This window comes from Rousettus aegyptiacus, unplaced genomic scaffold (genome assembly GCF_014176215.1).
Source record: "Rousettus aegyptiacus isolate mRouAeg1 unplaced genomic scaffold, mRouAeg1.p scaffold_m13_p_12, whole genome shotgun sequence".
Taxonomy (NCBI): Eukaryota; Metazoa; Chordata; class Mammalia; order Chiroptera; family Pteropodidae; genus Rousettus; species Rousettus aegyptiacus.
In genome coordinates this window covers 26,180,543-26,204,903 of record NW_023416287.1, presented here as the reverse complement: position 1 = coordinate 26,204,903, position 24,361 = coordinate 26,180,543, and the positions used below count along the sequence as shown (strand labels likewise).

Below are 24,361 nucleotides of genomic sequence, written 5' to 3'. Positions count from 1 at the left end.
GATGAGCTTCTTTTCTCTGCATGACATAGCTCCTGACAGAATAATGTGGTTCTCAAGATCCAACTGCATTTGTAGCAATGTACAGTGTCTGTACATTGTAAAATAATTGAACTGCAATTGGTGGCAGTAGTTCTGTCAGTCTTTATAATAAATATATTTGGGCTGTGTCGCATCTGGCTAAAAAGCAAGCTGCAGATTGGTGACTTGATGTTTTTTGCTATGTCAGCAGGCAATTCACCAAGGACGCATCTCTACCAGTTCATCAGAATAAAAGGAAAACTAATTCACATAATTCTAGGCTTTTAAAAATGAATTAAATATTTCTACCCAATATTATAAGCATTTATTAATTAAACAAATAGAGATTATTAGTTAGGATAAATTTTAAGGGCTACCATTTAGGGTTTTTTCCACCTAAAACCTTCATACCAAACAGGGTATTTACTATCTAGAACACATTTTAATGGTTGCATACTTTATTAAATTTGTTTTATAAGTGTCTTTTTAGCAGGTAGCAGAAGAGTATATTCTACATGATTTCAGTTCTTTCAAATTTATTGATATTTGTCTCTGACCCAGTGTGTGGTCTCTTCATTAATGGACCAATTACACTTGGAAAAAGATATGTATTCTCTTGTCCAGTGGAGTTTTTTAAATATCGATTCAGTTACACTAGTTGTAAATGTTGTTCATAGCTTCAGTATTCTTACCATTTTCTGTATACTTCTTTCAGTAATCATTAATATTTGTGGGCTAGTTTTATGTTCCTTTTTGTTCTGTCAATTTTTGCTTTATGCATTTGGAGCTCTGTAACTGGGTACGTGAACTTTAGGTCCTGCCTTATTTTAGCTTGATAAGTAAGTTTCTTATTCTATTTTATCTCCACTATTGGCTTATTTGCTATACATCTTTGTTCTATTTTTGAGTAATGTTTTTGTAGGGTGTACAATATGCCTTTATTCACAGCCTACCTTCAAATATTATACAACTTCAAGTGTAATGTAAGAACCTTACAAATACTTCCTTTCTCCTTTCTTGTTCTTTTTGTGACTTGACATATATTTTAATTCTACATATATTATGTACTCCACAATGAATTGTTATTATTTTTTCCTTAAACTAGGTGTCAGCTGTTTTCTTCCTGAAGGCTAGATAGTAAGTATTTTAGACTACGCAGGCCTTGATGTTCCTATGAAAACTTCAAAACTACTGAACTCTGTCATTGTGGTATGAAAGCAGTCATAGACAATATATAAACAAACAAATGTGATTGTGTTCCAATAAAATTTTATTTACAAAAAGAGGCACAGCTCATATTTAGCCTGTAAGCCATAATTTGCTGACCCCTGCTTTAAACAATAAATTATTTCTTATTAACAATAAAAGAAAAACATTTAACAGTTTTTGCTCACTTCATTTCTTTGACTGCATTTGAGATTCTATCTGATATGATTTTCCTTCTGCCTGAAGAATTTTCTTTAATATTTTCATCATTTAATTTTGCTGTAAAACAAACAGAAATAAAAACATACATAAACTTCTCAGCATTTATATGTTGAAAACCACTTTATTTTCATATTTGAAAATGGCTTTATTTTCATTTTGCAGGGTCTCCTCTTCTGTTAAACTCACCTCATGATTTAAAAAAAAATACAGTAATTATTATTTTTAAAAGTGCCATTTAGTTTTTTTATTTTCTGTTTCTTTCAACCTGATATTCATGTTTTCCTTTAGATCTCTGAGCTTATTTATAATAGATCTCTTAAAACCTTTGTCTCTTAATACTATCATCTTTATTTCTACTATTTCTATTGACAGATATTTCTTCTGGTTGTGTTTTATAGTTTCCTGCTTCTTTACATGTCTCATCATTTTTGATTCAATAATAGACACTGAGAATGTAATGATTTTTGAGAGTCTGGATCTTATCATTTACCTTAAAAGTGTTGAACTTTGTTTTGGCAAGAAGTGATTTGTAAGTCAGTTCATTTCTCTCCATACTTGTTTTTAATTTTTGTTGGTGGCATGTCTGTGCATAGTGCTGCTTTAGCCTCACTACTAAACTTAACTCTTCTAGGCTATCTAGTGAATGTTCCCTGCATACATCTTGGTCACTGCACTTCTGCTGTATAGAATTTAAATAACCTCCAGCTCTGTCTACACTGTTGGAACTGTTCAAGTTATATATTTCTGAGAATTTTTTGCCAAGCATCAGGACATTTCACCCTATACATGTGAGTCTTAGTATTTAAGAAAAGGCTCAAAAAGACCTTGTATATTGATTTATGGAACTCTTCCTCACTGAAGCTCCTTCATCTGTAGTATTCTGCCCCACAAAGTCAGGCTGCTTCCATATCCCCAAATCTGATCTCTATCTTCTCTTCTCAGTGGAGCCTTCTAGCTCTGCTTCAGCTCTCCCTTGCTGTGACACAGTCTGTGACAAGCCTCCTGAAAACAACAACAAAATTGGTGGGTTGTAGGGCTCATCTCATTTGTTTTACTTTCTATCTTACATCACATTCATGCACTGCTAGTTGCTCATTGTCCAAAATTGCTCTTTCATGTATGTTGCCCAATATTTGAGTTGTCTCTGCTGAGTGGACAAATTCAGTTGCAGTTACTCAAACATGGTTAGGTAGAAATCTCTATTCTAACTAGTGATTTTTGTACTAGGTTCTTCCCTATTAACCAAGATTGATTTGCATATCGTGTCATAATTAGTGAACTTCTTAATGCTTCTATTTTACCATGTCAATGTAAATTTTAAAAGAATATTTACATCTGTATAATAAGATATAAAGCATGTCTTTTTTATCTTGGTGAACAATTTCAAATTGTGATTCAAGGGTTTTCACCAAATATATGTATAAATTTGCAACTCAAATATTTGAAAAGAAAAATGAAAACATTTTTTATTCTGATTTAACAAGGCGTTTGTCCTTGTGCAAAGAGGAATATCTTTAAAGGAGGGAGAAGAATAGGTGTTTTGGCACTGTTATGCAAATACGTGGCCAATTAATAAAATTGTAAATTTATTTTTTAAAATGTGTTTTCTCCAGAGACAGATTAATTCTTCCCTAACACTCTTTTCCCCCTCTTGAAAAAAAAAAAAAGTTTAAACATGAAATTCCTATCCGGCAGTTCCATATAAATAAATTTCTTTTGAGCTCCATATTGGCTCTGTATGAGCATCACATACTTTTTTTTCTACTCACTGAATGCTTTGTTGGTTAATCTGGGTCCCAGTTTTCTTCATGACCTGTAAAATTATCTTTTCCAACTTCTTGGCGGCAGCAGCTTGCAACCTTGATGATGTTTCATGTGGCCTACCCCTTGCCTTGGCTAAGTTCAGATGATGTGCTCATCATCGGAAGTATACAAAATGTGGTCTAACCATGTAAGAGTCTTCCAAGACGAAATCATAAATAGAGATGCTTTATTTTAGAATGCCAACATATCTGTACCATCTGTGAATACAGAATTTGCCAAAAAAAAGTAGGAAATATATGGTTTTCCTTTAGAACTTCCATATTAAAAATGGGCCCAATGTTGAAGTTATTTAACCATCAAATATATTTTTAAAGTAGCGTTAATTATAATTATACTTGACTTCCATATACTATTTTATTCTGTAATTATAGCATAAACACTTCTGTGGTTTCATTTTGTATACTATAACTAAAACAGATTCTTAAAATATCTTCTGAGCAAGGAATAGTAATAGTAATAGCTATGAGTATGATGAGTATTTACTATACATGTCCTTTATAAATTATGTTATTTTATATGTATATTACCTTAATTAATGGCAAGAATATTAGGGGCTTAACAATATAATTAGTAGCTCATTCCATTAATGTAAGTATGAATGACCAAAAGATAATGGCCTTTTAAAAAATGATGGCTCGAAGAATTACTTATTGGTTGGATTTGGTCGAGTACTTGAAATAATCTAGGGCAAGGAGAGGGAGGACTTGGAAGAGGAATAATTCTTGCTGAGAAATTTTATATTATATTTTTGGATTTTTAAAATCCAAACAGAGAGACATGATTAGAGAACTTGGAAGTTCTTCAGCTCTTTAGCTTCAGGTATTTTACCTATTATTTAAAATTAAAATACATTTTAAGTTAAACAGGTGAGAAGGTGATATTTTAAAATGTGTAAAGTAATTCATCTTGTAAGTATGCTATACTATATGCACAATTCCTTGTGATAAAGGAAAAAAGCAAGCGAACTGCCATTTAGAAAATAAAATATCTCCTGATAGATTTTGACTCCTAAATTAAAACAGTATGGTTGATACATTGTATTTCATTTATGTTTAATTTAATCATTTCACTAGATAAAAATATACATAATATAAAGTGATATAAAATAAAAATATATTATTTTGTAGTTATTAATATTCGCTGTAACAAATAGTTTTCACATTACAAAGTTATGACAATAAACAGTATTTTGTTCTCACATCACAGTATCATGTGGGACATGTAGTAATACTATGTGGCCTTTCACTAAGTACTAAGTTAGAATGCCAGGCTTTTAATTCTGGCAGAGTGTCTCTACTTTCTCTTAGGCTTCCTTAAAATCCTATGCAGGGATCGTTATAACAACCTTGTAGAGATGGTGTTGCCATTTCAAACTCACAGAATAATCGACCTGTAAACATCAGCTTTTACTTGGGATTGACATCAGCAAGATGCCAAAAAAGATGTCACTCACTTATATCTTCCCTTTCAATAACAACAATTTGGCATCCATCCATGGGAAAAAATGCCTTTGTGGGAACTTAGGGATCCAGTATCATCTGCCAAGAGACCTGGAAGAAGCCTCACGCACCAGTGCATTGTATAATAGGCATACAGACCTTGATCTGGCCTATGAACCCTGCAGTGGCCTGTGAACCAGCCCCAGCCCCTCTTAGCCGTCGTCTGGAGCCCCTGGAGAGCAACTGTGTCAGACAATCATGCATGGACGAGAGAGCCTTTGTGGAAGCTCAGGTTTCCAGCAGAAAAGCTCCAGCACACTATTGGAGTCAAAAAAAAAAAAAAAAAGATTTAAAAAATGAGTTGTATGCACTGGAGAGGGTAAGAGGAACAGTATGACTTGACCTGCATCACCTTCGGTGGCACTGCTCAGGGCCAAGAGGAACCTTGTTGGCTCTCCCGTGGGGGTAAGTGAGAGCATGTGAGTGAATGCACAGCTTCCCAAGCTGTGTGGACACCACCAAAGAGGCTCATTTCTCTCTCACCCCATCCAGACTATGCTATACTATATGCTAAGCGGCAAGCTGCATGACTGAGGTGTGGGAAGAGGCTAGGAAAGCAGCAGAGAGGACTCTTGAAAGGCATTAAAGGGACATAGATTTTACTACCCATGTTTTGGACTCCATTAAAAAGTCCTCAACACATTGCCCATGGATCCACTCAGTTTGTCCACAGGTGCCCTCAGCACTCTGCTTACCTCACTGATATACTGATATACTCTCCCCCACTTGTGGTGTCTCCTTGTGTGGGCTCCCAACTTTGGCAGATGATTATTGAGCATGTGCAGAAAGCCAGCCCAACTCTGCAGGACTGGGAGAGACCACAAACATGAGCTTTAGCACAGACCATAAAAAAGCAGAGGGAAGTCTGTCAGCACCGGGCCTGGTGTGTTGCAGGGTCACAAGCTTAAGAATTCTGTCACAAAAGGTGCAAGTATGGAGTAGGCATATCCACTGAAGGTCTGGAAAAACCTCAGAATGCCTAGCAGGCTAATAGAAGGCATTTCTCTCCCAAAGCTAGTCAATAAAGGCTGGAGGAGGTGACTGCTACTTCAGATACCAAGATAGCAGTGCAAGACTTTCAGGAACATGAAAAATCAAGGAAACCTGATACCACAAAAAGAACACCATAATCTTCTAGTCATGAACCCCAAAGACAGAGATCTACAGCGGACCTGATAAAGAATTCAAAATAACTGGTTTAAGGGAGCTCAATGAACTACAAGAAAACACAGAAAAATAATTCAGTGAAATCAGGAAAACAATGCACATGAAAAATGAGAAGTTAACAAAGAGGTAGAAATCATAAAAGAGAAATACATAAATTCTGGATCTGAATAATACAATGAATGAAATGAAAATGTAGCCAAGTCCACAAGGGGATGGAACTGTGTCCGGGCTAGTAGTTGGGATCGTGGTCAGTGAGTTGGCCATAGGCCTGCTTTCTCAGAATGGCCCTACTTGAGCATAGGCTCCATTTACTTTTGCAGTCTTTTATCTGCATTTTAAAGCTCCCACAAAGGCACTTTGTCCATGAATGACTATCAAATTATTGTTGCTGAGGAGAATGGTCGGTGAGGAACCTCTTATTCCACCATCTTGATAATGCCATTCTTCAGTATTTATTTTATTTCCTGACCATCTATATCTGAAGTAGCCTAGAAAATAGAGTATTAATATTCTTATACCTAAATGGTCTAACAACATAATCCTGACCAAAGAGATATATGCACCAATTTGCTAGTCACAGCAGTTTTTGGCCTCTGAAAGCTACTAATGGGTCCTGTCACAGTTTGTAGAAAGGAAATGCTTCTCTTTCAATGTCCACTGGCAAAACTAAGAGGCTATCAAGCATGCAAGTGAAGGAAGTCTGTACTGATTTTTCTGGTCAGAGTCTCATGATGGGTGGGATTTTTCTGACACAAAATTATTATTTTTTGACCCGGCATCAAACGTTCAAATATTATACTTTTATTTTTAATATTTGACTATTAAAGAATACTTTTCTGGAAAAGTATTCTTTAGAGAAAAAAAACTTTTAAATTTTAAAGTTATGAAATCTTGTAGTAACAATAGAAAGTCATAATCACCCCTAGAGCTGAAGAAAGAGAAATAAAGAGTTCACAGTCAGGTGGGAAGTAGAACTGTGGAGGAAGGGCTGCGAGGCAGGACTAGAGGGTGCAGCTACTGCCAGAAACGCATTGTAGAAGGAGAGAGGAAGAGAGGAAGAGCTGACAGACAAGTGCCTGCTGTTGGTCAAACCCGAATGGAAACCCAAGAGCAGAGTAGCCCAGGTGGTAAAACCTGCAGCCCAACTGACAGAGTTGATCGGGGCAGTGTGGAGGTAGGATCTTGGGGAAGAGTGAAATTGAGGATCACCATGTTATAGGGGAGGATCTTTTAAGGTAAAGAATACTAATGAGTTCTTAAATATCTAAGTATATAGGCAAAAGCTTACTTTATCTAACATAAGATGAAGGAGTGATATTTTTGTAAGTTACTGTGTAGGACCAAGGCTCCGATGTCATTACATACTTTTTAGTGCTCTATATATGTGTGGTAGATCTGAGTATGGTGTAATAGTCAGAAAATGGGGCTTGTCAAAATTATTCTAAGTATTAAAAATCTTGTGGTAAGGATGGTTTAAAAATTATTTGCTGTTCTTCCTACTGCAAGGTGGTTCTGATTTTCCCACCTCACCCCTTGGGTCCTGGCTAAACTAGGTGACTTGCTGGACCAGGAGAACATTGCATAAGTTATATTTGAAGCTTCAGAGGCTCAAACATACTAAACCTTGTGGCTTTCACCTGGATAACTTGGAATATTTTCTCTTGGGACACTTTCTCTCCAAACGCAGCTGCCACAGTTTGAGGAGACCAAGCCACACAGGCAGCCCACAGATGGGTTCTCTAGTCAAACTCCTCAGCTGTCAACAACAGCCCACACCAACTCTCAGCCACGAGGATTAGCCATCTTAGATATCTAACCAGGAAAGCTTTCTGGTTGCTGTAGCTGCACTTGCCTTATGGACCTCAACTGCCTGGGGGGCCTCAAGTAACAATGACTAAATTGGTCATTACCAGTAATCATTATGTCATGGTAGGCTAATATACTCACTGGACCTGGCAAATTCCTTAAATATCAGGGCTTATATTTATAACAATGAATTCACCCAGTGATGCATTTCTCAGAACATATCCCCAACATTAAGCGACACATGACTATACAGTCAATCATTTTTAGAGAGTAGACTTGGCGATCATATGTAAAATATTTTAAAGCAGCTTTGAAACATTATTTTGGCATTAAAACATTTCATCCATTTGATTTTCTAATTTTCTTTTTTTCTTCCTTAGCAAATTTGCTCTGAAAAGAAAACCCAGTGTTCATAACCCCATCTCAATTATTGCAAATACCTTCTTTTCAGATATTTTTAATGTAATTATCCCACTCTTTTACTTTGGTTCTGATTTTTCCCCCTAATTTTTTAATTTTTGTATCTATTTATCATTCATTTTACAATTTACTTGACACCTATTATGTGTCATGCACCATTCTTGGTCTAAATCTGTCATTAGTAATCTTTGCTTGTTTTCTGTGTTTGTGAAATTAGTCATCTCCTTTTATCTATCCACTTATTCACCGGGTGGTTTTTCAACACCTACTGTGTGTCATACACTGTTCTAGTTTCTGGGGACACAGAATCGGGGGACCCAATGAAAAATCTCCTGTTCTCATGGAGCTCACATTCTAACACGTGCAGAAAAATAGTAAATGAAATGAATAATTAAATATATAGTATTTCATAATGAAATGAAGCAGGGAGGGGACTCAGTAGAGCTGGGGAGGGGCAAGATTATAATATAAAATAGGACATATCAAGAAAGGCCTTCCTGAGAAGGTGATTTTAACAAAGACTTGAAGGAGGTGAGTGAGCAAAGGGCTAACAAAGAGAAAAAGGTCTTCAAGTCCTCATATTTTTGAGTTATTTAAAATAATTCCATGAAAAATTATTTAAAATAAGTCCACCAAAAATTCCAAATTTGCCAAATAATCACTTTTATTTTTATTATTTGGGTATTGGTTGACCAGAAAGGATTATTATAAAAACAAAAAATCTCGAAACAAAAACAAAAAACACAACTCTGAAATCTGATTTTTCAAAGACATATTTCATCATAAAGGAATTTAGAGGCATAAATTAATAGAAAGCATGTGTCCAAGACAGAAATCCTTTCCTGAAGGCAACAACTGTGACCTGAACAGCACTATAAACTCTTTGAGAGTCATAATAAGGCAGAAAGACAGTTAGTTAAATGTTGATGAATTAAGTCTTTGAAAATAGGTGAAAAAAGTTGAAAAAATAAGAGGCTCTTCGTAAAGTCTCTTCTGAAATTTATGACCAAGAGATGGTAACTCATCTTTATGGCATCTCACTTTAATAGATTATTAAGAAAAAATTGCCTTCAATAGCTAAAAGTCCAGATGGGCTTCTGTTAAAATCCCCTACTGTGCATTCATTGCTGTAGATGGTTTCCTGTCAGAATACTGTGTAAATTAGCAGCTTGATGTTCTAAGACTGGGTTAAGTGGTCTGTTTCAGACAGGGAAGAATTTATGGCACGAAACAGAAATGCTTAAATAATCATAAAAGTATTTCATTTTCTGAAGCTGATTTTACATTAACACTTGTCCTATCATATAGTTCATCATGTCTTCCTTTGTAATCAGGAGGAAATGTGTTCTTTATCATTAGAAAAGCACCAGGAAGTTTGTAATCTTTTTCACCAAAAGAATCTTGTAATAGGATGGAGAAGGAGGTTAAGAAAACAATAGATGTGTAAATGTCACTGGAGTGTATACATCTGTAAACCATTCCCTTCTGAAATGTTGGAAAGATTGCAGTATAAATAGTGCTCCATCACATGTTTTCCTTTTGTCTAGCTCTTCTGTTGTCTGGAGTCTCGTGAGATGAAATGCACACCCCGAAACAGCATCCCCCATGAACCACAGTGGGAGGATATTACACTATTTTGTGGCCTTGCTCACTTTATTTTAGCCCCTAGTATTTTCGTCTGCAGGTGCCAGGTCTGGTTCAGGGATGAAGCTCAAAGTTAAAACCAATCAATTGCATACACAGGTGGTTAGACTAGAATGCGTTTGAATCTGAAAACCAGAAAAATGCTTTATGTTAGAATGATTCCAGAAAGTAGCAGGAAAAATCTTCAGGGAGAAACGATGCCAGCATAAACAGTCGTGGGCTGCTTCAGGCGCAATAGACCCTTTCACTGCTTGCTATTTTTACATATTTACTTTGCTGTTTTTCAGGTTTAGCACAAAGCAGAAAAAGCAGAGTATTTTGAGTACAAAAGAGGAGTAGTTAGGCTGTGTAGGCATGAAAATCAAAACTGGCAAAGTTAGTTCCATTTTTGAAAAATTTACATGTACATATTATACGTACATATAAATAATCATGAGGTCTTATGCTCAATTCCTTTCTGGGTTAGGCAGGTTCCTCAAACCAGTGCATTTAAGACAATTGGGAGTGGGATAGCCTGTGGCATAGTCAAAAGCCCAGACATTACCAAAATACGTCAGCTACTACAAATTGGTAGCTTTGTGGGAATGTGAACCCAGTGTTGGCAGGTCATTCCAAGAAGAAATCTGATATCTGATTCTCTGTGTTGTGTGTGTATGTGTGCGCACATGTAATTTTCTGTGATTTTGTTGCCTAATTTGACTCTCAGACAGCCAGATTGAGATCATACACCTATGAGTGTTTTAAAAGCTCTTTATGGTCTTTATGCCTCACGCACAAGCCCCTGATTGATTAAGAGTTGAATGGGTAGGTTAATAGTTGCAACTAATTTAGCATACTCTAGGCTGGGATTTTGTTTCTTAGTAAAACTCCAGTTATCTTACTACGAAAAAAGACCTAATATTTATATTAGCATTAATAATAAATAATTAATCGTACATATTTTTTTGTCTACGGCCATGCCACCCTGAACAAGCCTAATTCAAATTGATCTTGGAAGCTAAGCAGAGTCGGACCTGGTTAGTACTTGGATGGGAGACCACCCAGGAAGACTGGGTACTGTAGGTGTAAATTAATAATAATAATAATTAATTGTACATTTTTTTAAAACAAGAGTTTTTAAAAAATACATTTTTCTTGAAATCTTGTCATCCTAGACCTCAGAAATTTTTCAGTTGAAGGTGCAATAAAATTCTGGTGGACTCTAATGTGGTAATTTAGAGTGCAGTTTACCAATAAGTAAATTGGTAAGTATTGTGTCAGTCTTGGAGATGATAGTAAATATGCTTGATATTTGAAAGGACATGGTCACATAAGGTACCAAGGACTTATTGGATGTGGATGATCTAGGCTTCCCAGAGCAAAGAGACATCTCAGTACAGAAGAGGCCACCAGTAGCTCCCAACTTCCCCTCTAATAGAGGTCCCAGAATATGGACTGATCAAACTTCTGGGCTGCATTCAAAAGGTTGAGATATATAATAGAGTCAAAAGAGAGTTGTCTTAAGTTTGAATTCCAAGGACCTAAATTCTATTTCTAGCTCTGCTATTAATTCATCAGATTAGTTTATTCACTGTTAATTTTAAGTAAAAAAAACCCAAAAACCTGTATCACACTTTTTAGATGATCTAGAGTTCCCTGCCACATTTATTGAGTTCATTATCAAATTAGATTTAAAAGAATGCTGTTTTATTAAAGAACAGTGCTGGGATGAATTAGATAAGGAGTTGGACAAGGTTCTTCTAAGATGTTTATTGCGAAGTCTAGGATCAGTGTAAAGATTTTATTCTGATTTGACCCAGTGTTAACCATTAACTGGACTGGATTTTTACTCTGTTTATTCAGCCTTGTGGATAAACATCAGGGCAGCCCCTATGCTAATTTCTCTGCCTTATAACAATTTTCCTCCTTACTCCTACATTACCTGAAAGTATCTTGGCAATTCTTTATTTGTGGAATGTTTTCTGACATTCATTCAGAGGTCACCAAGAAAACGTATGTGAATGGAAAAATTCAGAACATATGGAGAATGGAAAAGATGACTTGTAGAAATTCGAGACTATTTTCCATCTGGAAAGATCAACTCTGCCATCAAATAGCTTGGTCACATACTGCTGATTGCTTCTTACTGACTGACTTTCCTTTGTTTAGGTTTAAGAGAATCTGGGAAGACCACTTGACATAAGCCTCAGATTTCTATTATCTATAAATATTTATCAAGTACATGCCATAAGTAAGACTGTCTATGGTCTTAGACACTGACATTACACTTGAAGCTCTGAAACTAGAGGAGCAGGTGGAAGTAGCATTCATCAGGTTCAGTTATGATAAGACTAACTGCAAATGCTTTGGCAGTTGTAAAGTTAGAGACCTCACAAGAGGCCAGAGGGGCTCCATGATGGAGAAAAAGACCTTTGGAGATGACTGGGGAGGAGAAGCTGCTGAACCATTGGGGAAGAGTAGACATAATGAGCAATATTTCTCAGACTATATAGTATAGCCTGGCAGTGCCTTTCTGTTAGATAGATACATGACCTATATTGCCTCAGCTCCAGCCCCAGGTGCTCTCTTTTCCTCCCCTGAAGTCACTCCTACATACTATGGGAATCATTACTGTATTTTACTACCATGAAGACAATCTCCTTTTCATGAACATATTTGTCTTTGTGGAATCTTCCTGAAATGAATATCAAAGGAATCCTTGAAATGGAATAGAAATCACAAACAGGGAGTCACATGAAGCCTGTGTGTGAGAAGTGTGTGTGTGTTTGAGAGAAAGAGATAAAGAATAGAATAGAAAGAATAGAATAATTTTGCAGTTTTGGAACCAGTAATTGCCACAATTTTTGTCACTTGGAACTCTCTTTACAGTCTAATTTTAGGCACATAAACTTCAGATCTTTTCTGGGGGAGATTATCTAGTGGGAAAAAAATATGTGTGTTCAAATACATGTTCCTTTACTTATTAGGTATGTGATCTTGAGCAAGATACTTAACCTTTCTAGGACTTATGTGAAAAAACAAGTCAGAAAATTTTGTCTAATTGTAAATGTACCCATATGGGAAAACAGTTAATTGATGGTCATTGATGAAAGAAAGAGAATAAAAGATTATAAAGGAAAGAAGAGAGAAGGGAAAGAAAAAATTGCAGACTGGTAATAGCAAATTTTACTTTAACATTTTTGTTTGTATCATTGCAGTGATTGTTTTGCAGCCAGCAAAGAGGCCACTGTGATCATGGGTGGTATGTCCTTGAACAACCTGTCCAGGTTCACCGATAGTCACAATTTCAGCTCTTAATGTATTCTCAATACTCTTGCCACACCCAAAACACCCTTGAGAGTTAAGCTGTGAAGTAGTATGTGATGGACATTTTTATGTATCCTTCTATTAGTACTTCTCCCTTAGTTAGCAAAGAACTGCACCATTTTGCATTGTGATTTCTTGCTCAATTTACTCACCTATCCTATGAAGTTAACGATACCATGAAATTAGGTTTTTATGGGTTAAATGAGATATTGAGTGCAAAGTCCTGAAAATGAAAGAGCTCAAAATAAGCAGCCAGTAAATGCTATTTCATCATAATCACCATCATTATCTCATTATTACTAATGAAGGACCCCAATTCATACAACATAAAGGAATTATTTCAGTTTTCCAGACCCTAGAAAAGATTCTGTTGTAGTACTCATACCTTACTTAAGAAAACCTAAGCACTTGCCTGCATCATCCTTCTTGTGAAAGCCTGAACAAAAGTACATTAAGAAGAGAATTCTAAGTTCATCATACCTCTTTAATAAGAGCACTCTTTGCTCAAGAGGCACATCTCAAATAATCAAAATGTGGTCTTTAAATGAATTCTTCATGGATCTACCTTAATTTCCATTCTCCTCTTATTGCTTTGGAATTGCATGAGACGTTTTCAAAACCATGTCAAAAAGAGTCATGTCTCTAAAGAAAGAGCAAACTGCACACGTCATCCAAAAAGCCTATAGCAGAATCCCCAAACCAGTCATTCAAGAATGAATTCCATATCATGAGCAAGGAGCTCTAACTTTCCCCCATTCTTCACCCCAAAAGGAGATTAACTTCACCTGCCAACACTATTGGTAACTTCTCTAGTGGAACATAGGATCTACCTGTGGTCAAAAGCCTTGACCACATCACAGGAGAAAATAGTTGGCTTTAGAATGTTGTTTGTCTGTCTTTGTTGCCACTTACTTTATTACAGTAAGTGGAAAAAACTGACAAAATAGGTTTGAAAGACTACTGTGTTATAAATACACCTTCCCTTTCAAGTACCTCATTTGCATGTTGTTTTGTTTTTGATTTCTGGCTTTGTCTGGATTTCTCTTGGAAAAGTTGTCGCTCTCGTCCTAGAAGTCAATGAAATTGTATTCAGTTTTCCAAATTTTTCTGATTTCTTTCTATCCCTCCCCTCCCCTCCCCATCTCTCCCCTCTCCTCCCCTCTTCCTTCCTTCCTTCCTTCCTTCCTTCCTTCCTTCCTTCCTTCCTTCCTTCCTTCCTTCCTTCCTTCCTTCCATTTCCTTTCTTTATTAGAATCAGTAGAAAACTGACTCTTGATTCTGGAGGTAAACATTTCAAAGGATCCCTGTAGAACACCACCATTTCTTATGAATAATTAAGGCAGATGCCTTTCCTTCTTTGGGCAAAATTCAAGATTTCATTTACACTGCTGATTACCCTGGGACTCTCCTTCTAATTTCTTCTGGAGTAAAACAATACAAAGGGGCTTTTGTTTGATCTTCAGTCCTGCTTATCTGACAGTTCTCTAACAGCGTGAGGGAAAGTACTCACCAAAATCTGGTTCTCTTCTCTCCGTAATGTGTCTTAAGATAGATAGCATTGATTGTCAGGAGCCATCTTAAGACTAGAGGTCCGCCATTATAAATTACCAGGAAGGTCACGTAGCCAGAAAGAACTTGTTCTTCTTTTTGCATAAGTCACTCAGCACCTTCTAACTAAGCAACGGGAAGCCGCAATAACCGCAGGACAAAACGACGCTGATACCAGCTGGCCAATCAGATCATGCCATATACTCCTCTTTCCCTAATCAGCCCTACCCCTTTCTCTTATTTCCTGTATAAAAGCAACTGCTGCTCAGAATAAAACTTGAGGCTTGATCAGAACACTGTCTTGCCTCCACTCTTTTCTCTCGTCCGTGTTACCCCTCTTTTCTTTAGGTTGGGTTCTCCTCGGTTCTCCCACCAAATAACCGGTCCCGCGGGCGGGACAATTGATTATTCAGTTCCAGAGGCATGTAGAAGAAAGTCAGAGGTACAAGTAAGACTGCATGGTTAACATTCATTGAACACTAAATATCTACTGGCAAAATACAAAAGTTAAAACTCATACCAGCTTCATTTTAAAGATCAGAAATTTTATACCTAGAAACTTTAAATATTTTTCCAAGAAGTAAATCTGTGTTCGTGTTCCTATACTCTTTGACATATTGCCTCTTGTATATTACTTTTGTTTTTTAAGGTACCAACATAGTCATCACTTGAAAAAACATTTGAAACATTTGTTAACTACCAATTCTGGATTTTTTTTTTTATTTTAAGTCTTCAATTAGAAGTTTCTGAGACATTGACTAATACTGAGGAGATGAATTGAGTTTTTAGGTACTCACCAGAGGATTTGATTACGCTGATCATTTCTTCTTGTTCTTCTTTGTCTTCAATAAGGATTCAGGAAAATGCTTGTTCACTAACTTATTTCCAGTAATCTCATCAGCTACGAAAATCCTATTCTTTCACAAGAATTTAATCCTATCAGAATTTTTGAGGTCATTCTGGATCTTTAAATTAATATTTCAGTTACTCCTTCTTGGCCTTTTATTAAATTAAAAATTCACAGTATGAGAGGGTGCCAGTCTGTCATAATGAAAGCCTGCATTACCTTTGTTTTGTTGTTTCTAATCTTTTGAACCAAATAACAGGGGCTCAATTTGCATAAGTGTTGATTGGACATAGTGTCACTTACTCTATGAACTCACAAGGTGATGGTGAGAATTAAATATTCTATCCTGTGTGTTTTGGGGAAAAGTGCAAAGAGCTTTCCAGTATAGTGATTTTACTTTATTGGGGAGACCCTCTGTAGGCTTTCGACAGCTTTCATTTTCTAAGGCCATGTGTTCAGGATGGAACCAACAGAGACAGCAAGACTCACTTCCACTTAAGATCACATTAACTCCATTCAAAGTCACCCAAAAAAGGCCCACCTCAGACCTAAATCAGAAATTAATGAGTAAGATTTATGAAAAAGTTTATTGTTTGATCACTCTGTGAAAACTAAAAAGGCTATAGTTGGAACAACAGCTGCAAGTGGGAAGAAATCTTTTTTTAATCATAATAGTCAATATTGTTTTGATTTAAGGACATGGCAGACATAAATCTGGGCATTACAAGTTTAGGAGTAAGTTGACATTACTTACAGTCATACCTGACATTGCTTTCTGCGTATGCTGAATGGGGGCTCTAGACTTTGATTAATCCAGATGAGCTTAGCAAATGACTGATGTCTGACCTGAATTTCTGCCCTTTGATGATTGAAGGCAGACACACTGATGTGTGTTGCTGCATAAGCCATGAGGAGAAATGGTGCTATAAATCCCAAGCAATAAAATGTATTGCAAAAGAAGTAGATCATGGAGTAAAGACATGACAAATGCAATACATTTTTTTCATAATTTGGAAAACATCTTGTTGCCCTGATTGATGTTTTAGTGTTTTAGGTGTAACTTCCATCATGCCAAAAAATACATCAAATGGTCTTTCTATATATAAAATGCCAAATCTAAAGAGGCTTGGACCCTGTAATTTAAAAGGTCATTTGTGTGTACTGCATTACTGCACTTATATTTCAAGAAATAAAAATGGCATGAGCTAATGAGGGTATACATTAATTCTGCAGCTTTGAATGTGGAATAAGGCAGCTTATTCTCCAAATGAACTAATCCTGGCTCCCCTGCTCTGGATCTGTCTCCTTTGAAGTTCCAGACACAAAGAGAACTTCTTTACTGGGTTGTTTGTCAACACTTGAAAGTTAAGCATACAAACAACAGGACTGTCACTTCTTTGTTTACATTGCCAAACATAAACAATAATGGGGATCTAGCAGTGTATCATGGCTGTCTTCTGGTACATATTACAGTGCCTACCAGGTGGAATAGAAGGAAATATGTTGGGCTCATATGTACTAAGTTTGAATTTCACTAACACTAGTGTGACCATGTTCCCCTCCTTCAGAATATCTTCCTCATACTCCTTAGTCAGAAGTGACAGTTGTTTTTTGTATTGTCAAGAGGATTACAAGCTAGAGTGGGGAGACAGAACAAAAATAAGTAGAACACCAGGTTTTCATGATGTTATAAGAGATACACAAAGAAATAGGGGAAATCAAAAAACAAGATGGCTTCCCTTTTCGATATTTCTTCTGAGATAGCAGTGTTTTAGCTGAAATGGCATAGATGATGATTGATGAGACAGTTTCTGACAGGTGAATGTGAATGGGAGGATATCCCAAGTGACCGATTGATTCAGCAAATGTTAGAAAGAAAGAATATACATTATTTTCTCAGCATGAAGTTCTACAACATAGCTGTAACTTAGGGCATTGCTATTCAAGGTGTAGTCCATGGACCAGAAGCATCAAAATAACTCCAATTCCACTAAATAAGAATCTGTATTTTAACAAGAGTCCCAAGTGATGCAGTGAAGTTTGAGAAACTTTGGTTTAAGTTGCCAAAAGAGTATCCTCAAAGATAAGATCAAATAGTATATAAAATGCTAAGTTAGGAAAGGTTCTTAGGAACCACCTAGTTTTACATTAGGTTGAGGAAACTAGTTAGAAAGTGGTTGACCCTAAAAAACTTGAACTTCCTCTGCTCCTAACAAAAATGCAGAACTTTTTAAACTGTACCATATTGACAGCCTTTAATAACAGATTCAAGGTTTTCACATGATGTGTTAGGATGTGGAGAACAGTGGAAGATTTCCGATTAGATGAGTGGGAGAAAAGCAACTGGCATTTAGGAAATAAGTCTAGTGGTAAAGTATAAAATAGACTGATAGAGAAAGAACCTAAGCTAAGAGGATATTTAAATTGTGATGATGAGTGTATGAGTGAGAGGTAGAAAAATAAATATTTGGAAGATGGCATTCTCTACTTACTTTTTTTTGTAATAAAGCTTATAGATATATTTGACTCTTTTTCCCTCGACTCATTTCTTGCTCCAATCCATCTAGTAAAAAAACACCACAATATTTCTCATATTCCACCACACTGCTTTTTTCCTCAAGAATATTTAATGACTTCTTATGGCTAATAACAGTTAACCTACCTACTGTGTTTTATATTCAGTCTACTAACCACGGCCTCCATGACATTCTCTCCAACTGGAACATCTTTCCTTTTGTTCTCTAATTGACTAATTCAAACCATTTACTTATTCATTCATTCATTTACCCAATAATCATTTATGTCACACATATTTAATCAATTTCATTGTGCGTGCTAGGCACTATTCTGTGATGGTTCATACGATAGACTCATCTTCACAGAGCTTAAAGTTTATCAGGCACCACATCTCATTTATCTTGCACATCTAGCTGCATGCCCTATGTATTGGGTGATGTAGATATATGAAAATTTTCCAAGGAACAAAATTTGGTTGTCTGACTTGGAGGTCTATTTAGTTAAATAGTACAAAATCCTCTGAAGATTTATACTTGGGTGGATGAACTTATCTCTTTACAGATATTGAAGTTATAGAGCAAATCGTTTCTCTTTTAGTTCTGAAGGAATCTTGTTGAAACTAGTGAAATGTGAGTCACTGAGTTAGTATAATTTGAAAGTCCCATTAGGGGACATTCCTATTCCCCTGAATTTAGTATCAGTCCTTGCCATTAGGAGAATAAATGCTATTTTTGGATGTTTTAATTTGAGCACAGCTGGTTATCCAGGCTGAATGTCTCTTTTAAGTTCAAGAAGTTCCATATTATGCTTTGACCTTTTGGGATAGAGAATAATGAAGAATCAGCATACTCTAGACTACACCCAGTTCTGCAAATGACTTTAGAGGCAGAGAAGAATGACTACAGGGCATGACCTTGAGAACTGGATGTGTGTGATAAGAGATGTCCAAGTGTGGAATCCTGTTCGGTGTGTTCAGAGGAATAAAAAGATGCTACTTAGTGAGACTGAGGTGATGTGTGGAAGGGGAGAGTGATGTATATTTTTAGAACTATTCTCTAATTTTCTTGCATTTTAATACACTTACTGAAGGACATTTTCAGTCCGTGACTTCCTTTAATTTCTAAAGAGACCTGATTTCTTCTTTAGGATTTTTGCCTAAGTGAAGGCTGAATTCTTCCTTAAATTAATATCTGTTCTTTTTTTTTCTTTTGAATTAACCAAGTTTTGAGTAGCACAGCTAGATGGATAATTTTTATGTCAAGAATATTTTATATCATGGTTCTCAGAGAATGAGTTCCCAAAATATATGGGTAAATATTAGGGAAAAGGCAAAATAATGAGAGGCACTTTTATCCTCTAAACAAATCTCCTCTTCAAATGAGAGGAATAAAAGGAAGACAGTACTTTAAAGATGTTTCTTCTTCCATAAATTGACTTTTCTTTAGAGGAATCAGTATTACCTTATTTCAGTTTTATTAAATTAAAAGGAAGACATCATAAAAGCAAACACAAAGGGAAAACTCTGAAAGTCATGTGTTTATTTCCTTTATTTTGTACAAGAGAAGCTATAAACTAAGACACCTATTTACTTACTAACTGGTTGTACGGCCCATGATAGAACCTAAAGAAGTTGAGCAAGGAATTCTTTGAAAGGAAACAGTCATATCGAGGTACAAATAAACCCCTTTAAGAAAGCAAGAAAGACCCAAAGGAGGCAGTTTATGAAAGGGACTGGACCTTCTGGGATTGACATTGGTCAAATACCTCACATGGGAGAAGTTCATTCTTAATATGTGCATAAGTTCAGTGGCTTCCAAAAGCCCATCTAGGGACCTGCGTCTGTAGGAAGGTTTCCAATGAACCATGATGAACTTAGGAAAAAAAATTAAGTGGAAAATTAGGGAAAAAATTATATCTTTTATAATAACATTCTGATCTAAGGATTTTCTTTTATTCTGATATTTTATGAGTTAAATTTCCCTTTTCAAGAAAATGACTTTGATAGTGAATGAAGTTTGTATGTGTCTGTGTGTGTGTAATGTCCTCCATTTGCCAAAAATACACATACATGTGAAACACACAGTTTATATTATTTTATTTTAAAAAATATTCATGTTCCATGAAATGCAAAATTCTAGAAAACTCTGCTCTATTTCGTGTAATGATAAAGTCTGTTTAAAGAATCAGGGGCAATTTTTTTTTTCAATAATTTCTACATTCTGTAGGAGAAAAGAAGCCTGGCACTTAGGATATTGATTAATATATAAATCCTGCTTTTGCCTATGTTTTGGAAATAGTTGGACCAAATAAAGACTGGAGTTAAGTTGAGATTTTATAATTACAGAATTAAGAAATCACAATCAAGGAGAAATTTTAATGATTTTGAGATTTTTTAATGCTATAAAAATAAAGAACAAAATATCTGAATATCATGAAATGGTGCCAAATGCTGCCTATTTCTTTTCTTTTTTTTATACAGATAATAATAACAATAATGATTATTGTATGCTACCCTTTGTTTTAAAAAGGTTAGGAAGAGGTCTGACATTGTCTCAGTGCTCACAGCAGCTCCAGAGGAAGGGAGCAGAGGAATTGCTAAACTGACTTACAAAGGGGGCTATCTAGATTGCGATAGTTGAAGACTTTCCCCTGATCACAGAACAGGATGGGAGCTCAAGGTTGGGTCATATGTGAGTGACTCCTATCCGTTTTCCCACTACCATTAGGCTAACACCACGATTCAACAAAAACCAATGTGAGGGAAACCGAATATCACTTTAATCTTTGCCTTACTGAATTCTGCAGGACATTAGTTTGTTTGTTTGTTTGTTTTGTCATATCATTGCTATTTATTTTGTTATGAAAGGTAATTGAACGTTCACATTTTCTTTACAGTGAAGCAGATTATACATGTCTGCAGTCTTTCTTTTCATTTTAAACTGTCCCCCCACCCCCAAATGTAGTGTTTAACTATAAGATAAGAGGCTTCAGAATGGTATATATAGCTGGGAATTGTGATTGAGGCTCTGGAATTTATTTCATATGACCTTGGATAAATTATCTAACTTCTCTAAACTTCAATTGCCTCATTTGTGAAGTTTAAATTAATTGTATTAAAAATGCTTGGTGCAACAATCTGCCACTAATAGATGCTCAATAAAGGTAGTTCCTATCTTTATCCTCCTCCTCCTCTTCATTGTTATTAGTAGTATTAAAATAGGAAAGCCTCAGAAATGCAAATTGTAATTGATGATATAAGAGGAGGAAGAGGGACAAATCTAATGGTCTCCCCTTTTTAAATAGGGAAAAAATGCTGAATGCATAAAACAATCATTTGTTTTGGAGAAATTGAACATGGGAGATAAGTAAGGAAGGGTGAGAAATCCAACTCCAAAATTGAAGGTTAATGTATTAACTCGGGTTTCAGGCTATCTCAGGCCATGGCAAAAAATTTCACAGACAGGAATTCTGGAAAAATTGACACAGTACACAAACGTTTTCTTTTCCTCTATATTATTTTTATTTTCAATCTCCTCTCCTATAACCCACCTCCTTACTTCTGACCCCAAGATACCCTTTATACTTTTCTTTCTGGTTATCTAACACAATCTACTTTCCCTCCATGAATAAAAAGAGAAAATATGACAATTATTAGTATCAACCATTGGTTGATTGGATCAAGATCAATGATTTCAAACTAAACTCTTCAGGTATGAGAGTTCATTTTTTAAAATCTTTTTTTAAATAATTAATTTGAAAAATTTGAAACCTATAGAAAGTTTGCAAAATTGGTAAAATGTATTTCTATACCTTCCACCAAGATTCACCAAGTTTTAAACTTCTACCATATTTGATTAATCCCTCTCTCTCTAGATTTGTTTTTTCATGTTAACCATATTCAGTGGACCCCGATCAAACATAAACATGATTATGTTTTTATTCATTTGAGTTGATAATGCTTTCTACAGTAGATTTGGGAATAAAACAAATACTCCATCTTCATACCTCCTATCTCCCAGGAGTTCTAGGTACTCAGAGAGGACTGGAAAACCTTATCAAAATATTTTATACTAAAGTATAAATGAAGTCTAACCACCTGAGAGAGCATTTGCACTTAATAAGATGAAGTAATAAGGTTTATGGTTTGTGCATGTTAGATAATATATTTGAAGAACAAACTTCTGGTAATGCTTGCCTCTTCCAGTCTACATTTATATCCTCTGAGCCTTCCTGGCCATGGGATATGCATTTTAACTATACACTAATAGTCCCTTTATCTCTATCTTATCCTCGAAAGGGCTCTGTGGTCTGCATGTGCAAGTCAAAAATGGGGCATGAAACTTGAAAATTAGAACTGACCCAGGAAATCTATTTTGTGTGTGGTTCTTGTCATCTCTTTGGGATAAATTATGGTTTGGAGAGATAGGCAAATATTTGCAACCAAAAATCACTAAGTATGGGGAGGGCCCCATGTTATTTCATAAAGCAAGGTATGCCTGGGTTCTCATTCCCCACAAACATTTTGATTAAACGTGAATCAGAGTTTGGGCTTCCCTTAGACACGCTGACCTGGGCCTCTCAGCACAGCTGCAGGCTTCTAACGAGGTCGCAATGAAGAGTGATCCTACATATCTAATGAACCGCAGGATGTTAACAAGACACACCCATTGTCCCACATTTGGCAGGCTCTAAAAAAGAATGCAGCAAGCCAAACCAACACTGACCATAGTAATAGGCTCTTCCAAATGGGTGTGGCCAAGTAGATCATTTTGAAAAAGAACAGGCCCTAGGATAAATCTGTGTTAAAGAAAAGCAAAACAGGCCCAAACTGTCACAAAGAATAGAAAAAAGCTATGGACCCTTTCATCCTCACCGGGGATTGAGAGGGTGGTGACTACACGACATTGTTCCAGCCTCAAGATTTTTCCTTGAATCGACTCTTAAGAGTGAGGGCAAATGGTTTAAACTCATGTTGGTCCTACCACACCTCGAATCCAAGATAGGATTAGGTTCTTAAATTGTAGCTTGATGAGAAAGGCCCAAATAACATTTAATTGGGACTCAAATAAAGAAAAGGTCATTTCCCATAACTGCTCTTCATTTTAATACACAAAGGAAACAGGAATATAGTCTTTTCATCTAAGAGTGTACTGTTTGTTTATCCCTTCATTACACTCATGCAAATACATGTACTACACATACATTCAACCCACAGTTGAAGCTAAGAATAGGTATAAGACAGTATGACAATTATAAATACATGTGAATACATAGCAAACATAATGTACTCTCCATTACATATGCACAGTAAAGAAGGAATATAGTACTTGAAAAAGCAGTCATTCCTCCAAAAGATTATATAATTTGAATGGGAACTGTGAGCAAAAAGATTTGTGTGTATCCCTGCTTTTGGAGAGTTTTTAAAACATTATGGAAGATTTAGATTCAGTTTTGTTTGTTTGTTTGTTTGTTCTTGTAGTTTGAGTTCTAGGACTAATTTATTGTGTCTTGGAAGCTAAAATTTTATTAATCCAGATGAGTGTGTGTTAGATAAATCCAAGCTATTTCCTCTATCTCTTGTCAGTTGTCTAACCATGCTCCTTCCCGAACTTACCCTAAATCAAAAAGCAAATTTTAATTTTTGTCTGCCATCTTCTTTTCCATTCAGTTAGTTATGAGTATTTTATCTTTTTCTTCCAAATGTTTCTATAGCCATTCCTCTTACCATTTAAATCACCATCATTCAATTCAGACACATAACCTCAACTCTTTTCCACAGCATTCTGCTGGGTGCCCCTGTCTCAGTTTCTAAACTTCAAATCTCTTACTCAGTTCTCAGATCATAATAATGGTGTTTAAACCACTGATTTTGAACATGTTCATTCTCTTCTGAGAAATTAACTGTCACTTCATATTTTGTATAACACCTAATTTAATATTCTTGGCCTGGTTTACAAAGCCCCTTATTATTTGCTTCCACCACAATAATGCAAACTATTTCCATTATCATCTAACACACACCATACACAGTATTGTTGTAGTCTATGTTTATTCACCAGCTCCTGGGCACAAAATGGTCATTTCTGCCTAACAGACTATACCCTCCATTTATTGTAACAAAATGTCATCTTCCATTGCTTTTATAAAACCTTGCCAATTGCTAAGGCCCAGAGAAAACTCAGTGCTCTAGGAAGCCTGCTGTTACTACACTAACCCTCATTTACGTGCCTTTTGCTAAACATTTCACCAATGATAATCTCAATCAAACACATTACACATATATACACAGGCACACACACATATTGCCTTTAAATGTTCACCATATTTTCAGATGGAT

General features: G+C 35.9%; 1 long non-coding RNA gene and 1 pseudogene across 2 annotated transcripts; one reads left to right on the top strand and one right to left on the bottom strand.

Annotated features, from left to right (window-relative positions):
* Positions 1-1,280: 1,280 nt before the first annotated feature.
* Positions 1,281-22,715, bottom strand: LOC107510880. 2 transcript variants are annotated; one of them, XR_004953648.1, is made up of 6 exons: positions 15,458-22,715; positions 14,623-14,654; positions 14,106-14,179; positions 4,869-5,027; positions 2,271-2,448; positions 1,281-1,503 (listed from the first exon to the last, which is right to left on the bottom strand). It is a non-coding gene; the product is annotated as an uncharacterized LOC107510880 (long non-coding RNA). The 2 variants fall into 2 exon arrangements; XR_004953647.1 differs by lacking the exon at positions 4,869-5,027.
* LOC118610643 lies at positions 10,753-10,871 on the top strand (annotated as a pseudogene).
* Positions 22,716-24,361: the final 1,646 nt, after the last annotated feature.